The sequence below is a fragment of the Vipera ursinii genome (assembly GCF_947247035.1).
Source record: "Vipera ursinii genome assembly, chromosome: 6".
In the NCBI taxonomy this organism is placed as follows: Eukaryota; Metazoa; Chordata; class Lepidosauria; order Squamata; family Viperidae; genus Vipera; species Vipera ursinii.
Genome location: NC_139515.1, coordinates 84,612,572 through 84,618,571, shown reverse-complemented (window position 1 = coordinate 84,618,571; position 6,000 = coordinate 84,612,572). Strand labels below are relative to the sequence as shown.

The following is a 6,000-nucleotide window of genomic DNA, read 5'->3' as shown; positions in this document are numbered from 1 at the left end:
GAGAGAGAGAAGAGAGAGAGGAGAGAGAGAGAGAGAGAGGAGAGAGAGAGAGAGAGAGAGAGAGAGAGAGAGAGAGAGATTTGCCGGATGTATGGAATTAAAATGAAACGTTTGCCAGAAAAAGTACGAAGCTTAGAGAGCACCTCATTCCAACCCTGAGCTACAAATATTCTGCTTTATTGGTATGGAATTAAAGTCGTCAAGGGAAGCAGAATAATTTATTCTCCTGCAGGTCTGTGTTCCATTAGCTTGGAAATCCTGGCTGCTATAATTTATGCCTCCAAAGCCAGCTTCTTAGGATTTAGCCAAAGTTTCTACCACGCTGGGCAGTTTTGGGGAAATCACATATATTTGCTTGCCGGATAGGCGCTTCTGAGGGTCTCTCAGATGTGAGTAGGAGGATGTGTGTAATATTAATTTCAGGGGAACCTAAGGGCTCTTGAATTCATAAATAGTTTTTAACGTGCTTCCCCTTGCAAAACCCCACCTTTGCAAGTTTACTCAGAAGCAAACCCCAACACCAACAACAGTGTTTCCCCCCCGTCTAGCTGAAGGAAAAATCTTAAACCAGGTGATTTAGCCTAGCACTTCTTTTAAAAACCAGGAGAACCCCGAACAATTTAACTTTGTGTTCACCGTTTTTATTTTATTTTTTCCTTCCAGCAGGCAGGTGGCTTTACAGTTTGATCCCCCCACCTTTTTTTTTTTTAGTTTCCTTTAAGATCTAAACTTTTAGGTCTTTCTCCTCCAGATCTGAAGGTCTATTTGCATTCAAAGCTAGAAGGGATTTGTGTTTTTTCTTCTTTTTCTTAAAAAGGCTGAAAATGCAAACACGGAGGAGGGGGGGGGGGGAGAAGGAAAAATAAACCGGGTATTCAGAATATAATGTGCTGGTTAAAAGGCAGAGGGAGAATGGAGCCTTCTTCACAACACCTACACAACACCCGGCAATTGAGCAACCAAAATTAACCCCTGATCAGTAATTGCCAGGGTCATTATTAGACTTTTCACTGTGTCTTACAAAATGTGATTAGTCCTTCCCGCCTTTTCCTTTTAACTCACAAGCCATTGCTTTGATCTGCCAGGAGTAGGACTGGGCTTCCTGGTTTTTTGTTTTTTTTTTCTTCCTCAGGTGTGGATTAAACTAGATGGCCGGCCTCAAATGCTGCTAATAGGGCATGCTACGTTGTTACTAAAGATCCAACCATTTTATTACTATTTTTATTTCTCAAAAAGAGAAAAGTCCTGTGTTTTTTTTTAAGTTCCACAAGCAGAAGATCAACTCTGGGGCTTTCCCCACCAGAATAACAGAGTTACAAGAGACTTTTTGAGGTCATCTAGTCCAACCCCCTGCTCAGGCAGGAAACCCTATACCATTCCAGACAAATGGTTGTCCAATCTCTTATTAAAAACCTCCAGTGATGAAGCACCCACAACTTCTGGAGGCAGGTTGTTCTACTGATTAATGGAAGTTTCTCCTTAGTTCTAGGTTGCTTCTCTCCTTGATCAGCTTCCATCCTTTGCTTCTTGTCCTGCTTTGACGGTGCTTTGGAGAATAGCTTGACTCCCTCTTCTTTGGGGCAGCCCCTGAGATACTGGAAGTATAGTGTAATCCCTAATCCCTGTTTTCATTAAACTAGACATATCCACTTCCTGCAACCCATTCTCTGTATTGTTTAGCTTCAAGGCCCCTAATCATCAGTTTGATCCCTGTTTCAAACTGGATTCCCAATGCAAGAAAAAAGAAAGAAAGATATGGATTGAGAGTTGGTTTGACTTTATGTTTGATTTCAGTAGAGCTGGCAATCAAAATGAATTTGTTGCGGATTGGGATCCATTTATTGGGGTGCCGAAATAAAAAAAAAATAAAGGTCTAAATGAAGAGAAATGTTTTTTTTCTACTGCCCTTGAAAGAAGGATTTTATTTTATCAGACCAGATAAGAAGGAAAGTGAATTCCCCAAATCAATAATCTTAGAAGCCAGGTTTGGTTTTCCAAACAAGCCAGCCATTATTTTTTTTTTTTAAAAAATGAGGCTTGTCTTACTACTGCCTGTAGGCTTTTCTTAGAGGAACAATGAATTATTATTAATTGCATTGATGTGTGTTTGATTCCAGCGCTATTCTTTTTAACTTGCAAAAAAAAACCACACCTCCCTGGAATTTAAATATATTTAAATGGTTGGGAGGGGGATATCAGGATTATGTTGTGGGGATGGAGGGGGGGGGGAGAAGAAAAGAGATGGTTGAAATAAAGGGGTTTTGCTATCCCAAAGGCTGGCTGGTTGAGGTTTGACTAGAAAGATCGGAGGCCTCTTAAATATTTCAGCCAGAGCTTGAAGGAGTCCTGAGTAGGGGGTGAAAATTCAAAGGGCTTACTCCTAAGTAAATGCATATCTTCAGCTTGGATGGAGGCAGTTGGTCTCCTTTTAGGAAACACACACACGCACACACACACACACACACACACACCAACCTACCCCTCTGGTTTTGAAAGAAATGGATTGCCTTTTTTTTTTTTTGCAAAATTCTGACAATTTCTGATCCTTTCGTCCCAATTGGTTTATGAAGAGTTAAAGGCCCTTAATGGGGCTTACTTCAGAGTAGACAGGCATGCAGTTGTACTCACCCAGGTGATTGTTTTCTAAAAGCGGCACTAAAAAACTACTTTTCTCTCCGCAACCCGATACTGTAAATATCGAATTGACATTATTATTTATTTAAATTTATTTGTCATCCATCTCGCCACTTGGAGGGGGGTTGGTGGCTGAAGATGATGGGGTCCAATGAAACACAGCAGTGATGGGATCACGTGCTGATGCCTGCATTCACGCAACACCCTTAACCTGGTTCCTGGGCTAACCCGCTCCCTAGCTCCGTGCAATACATCCGTGACCCATGCATTGAACCCACTGGGTTAAATGCATTGTGCGAAGGCAGCTCCGGTGGCTGGGAATTGGAAGGGTGAGTTTTATCTGGAGGCCACCACCCAAGAAAGAGCCTTAAGGCCACGGTGCCTTTTGTTCGACCCCAACACTAAGTTAAACCAACGTAGCTGGTTTTGCTGCATTTTAGATCCCGATGCGATCAGGAGCTGCATATTACGCAGGCCGGGTTGCATTCGGACAGAATTCACGGTGGCTCTCCGAAAAGTAGAATTGAGTCAAGAATTGAAAATTTCCCCCTTCTTTTCAAGACCCCCACCCCAATTCTGTAAGGCTTGATGAATCCCTTCTTAGTGTGTCCTGGACTTTCACCCAGAACAGCGGTGGGGGTGGGGGTGGGCTTCAGATTACAAGTTGACTTGGGTGCATCACAATCCTAAAGCTGCTCAGTGGATTCCCACGAGATCTGTCAGATTTGCTTCTGTCTAGGGACTGTTTCTGGAGAGTCAAGTGTACTATTTTTCTATTTTGATAGCAGGTGGCTATGGAGCCAAGAGGGTGCTTAATCCTTATAGTTGAGGACCAGCGTTTAAATTTAGCTCCCTGCCCTAAGGGGAAAGCAGATCGGGCCCCAAATTAGAGTGGGACAAATATTTGGCCCTGTAAAACTCAGAGCCCTGGGGCCTGGACCCATTTAAGTGTTGATTAAGGGGCCAAGAAACTGATGGGAGCAGGGGCCCGTAGCAGGGATTAAGCCAAGGAGAATGGGAATTCATATGGAAACGCAAATGGTGCTTTTAATCTGCTTCCTCTGAAGCCTTGGATTTCGGCTTAAATTACGAAAGAGTATCACTTTTTTTCCTCCCCTCCTTTCACCTTTCTTTCTAAGCCAGAAATTTTCTTGAAGCCTAGTTTGTTGGGCACTCCAAGCTCTCTAACTCTAGTGGGGTTGCCAACTGATCACCCAAAGAGGGAGGTGGGCCTGCTCTTCTCACTTTAAAACAGTTGTCAGTAGCTGAAGCTTTTCCCTGGCAGAGTAGTAGGTACTATGGTTGCTTCCTCGCACCTGCAAGACCTAGTTCAGGGGTAGGCAACCTTGGCTCTTTTATGACTGGTGGACTTCAACTCCCAGAATTCCTGAGCCAGCCATGCTGAGGGGAAAGGGAGAGGTTTCCAAGCTGAGCCATGCTGGCTCAGGAATTCTGGGAGTTGAAGTCCACCAGTCATGAAGGGGCCATAGTTTCCTCATGCTGGCTCAGAAATTCTGGGAGTTGAAGTCCATGAATCATAAAAGAGCCAAGGTTGCCTACCCCTGACCTAGTTGGTTAAGTGGTGTAGTTACAACACCTACTAGAGAAGTATGGCAGGGCTGGTGAGAGGCCTCTAAGATGGTTGTGTCTGGTCATCATCAGACCCTCTAGCAAAATAATAACAATTAAAAAAATGGACAGCATCCTCAACGCCTTTGAAAAACAGTAGAATTTGCTTTGAAGAAGTTTAGGTATATATTTTTTTCCTACATAGGCTGTGATGGAAATCGACAATATTTTCAGAGGAACTGGCTCTTCCTGGTTAAGGATGTGATTCAAAGCAAAAAAAAAATCACCTCCTTGTATACGTGGTGTCAATTTCTGAGTAAAAATATTATTTGTGGGATGTGGCACGCATATTGATTAGGTGGTTAATTTCACAGAATTAAATAGTTATTCAAAATCGTAGCAGTAAACAGGTTAGGTCCTTAGCTTCTCTCTTCTTTATTTATAATATTTGTACAGTCACCCTTATTTTACCAAGCTCTGGGTGGCTGACAGCCAACGTTTCATCCATACAACCTTTCAATATTTAGGCTAGCTTTCCAAGAAGTTTGGCAAATCTTAAGGCCAATAACTAGGAATTAGCTCTTTTATTCCAGTAAAACATATCTTTAGTTTATGAATTGAAAGAATGAGTACTGTATAGAAAAAATGTATCCATAGGACAAAGTGAATCCTGTATAAGTTTACCAAGAAATAGTTTCCCAACTCATTTATTTGAATTTTCACAGCCTCTCCTCAGATAGTTTAACACATTTTCTTCCAGCTAGATAATCTTTGGAAATTCAGTTATTTTCACAAATAGTTCCTTAACCCATAAATATGATTGTATTATATGTTCTCTCTTTTCTACATTGGCCTTGACCGAAAACCATTTCAAGCAAGGGAATTGAGAATTGGTGTTTTTTTTCCAGTGGAGAGAGAAAAAGTTATAAAACCTCCTATCTTCTTTTTGCAGAAAAAAAAAGATAGGGTTTATGGCTTATATATGCGAAGTGCTTAATTTGATTTTTAAAGCTTTTATCCCAGAAATGAATCTCATATTTGTAGCTACTAAATTCTGGCTAGGTTTATTTGGAGTATCAGAAAACAGCAATTTGACGGGTCTCTTGTTCTTATTTTCTTGCTGGTTTCTTGTTTTATTTTTTATTTTCTAGCTTCTTTTATCACGCTAGTTTGCTTTGTGTGTGTAAGCGTACACTTTGAGCGAGATGCTTGCTTAGCTCCTGGGGCCTCATCCCAGATTCTCCAGATACATGGAACTATGATACCCATCTTCCTCAGCTGGTAGGAACAGGGTGACAGGATGGGGGTTATACTTCCAGAGACGTGGAGGGGATATTCTTAAGAAAGAGGTGTAGATTATATGGGGATTGGGACGATGGGAAAATTCAGGAAAGCTTTAAAGATATCCCACAAATGACATAGCCGAACTTCTTGGTTTGGCCAACAAACCTTACGTGGTGAGGAACGTGAGCATCTTCTGTGCTTTAGGACTGTGACACCTGATCACCATCCCCTTACATAGTCAGGTAGAGACCCTTGCCCACAAAGCTTGCATTTCCATGAACTTAGCAGAATGACTTGGCATAGGAAGAATGAAGCTGGCGTGGCTAATTTTTGCAATGCTATAGTCAGAAAAAAAGCGTCTTCCTTCTTCTTCGTGAGCTGGTGGGTGCCAAAATTATATGCTCAGGGGGTCTGCGGAGAGGTAAACTAGCAGCCTTTGTGTGTGTGTGTGTGTGTGTGTGTGTGTGTGTGGACCCTGGTGCTCTCTGAGCTTGTCTGCTTTCTTGCAGACAT

At 42.1% G+C, this 6,000-nt stretch overlaps 1 protein-coding gene across 1 annotated transcript in view; it reads left to right on the top strand.

Moving 5' to 3' along the window:
• Positions 1-6,000, top strand: part of GATA3 (GATA binding protein 3) — a gene marked incomplete at its 5' end in the record, with an annotated part of 82,991 nt that overhangs the window by 8,911 nt on the left and 68,080 nt on the right. The window lies entirely within an intron of this gene.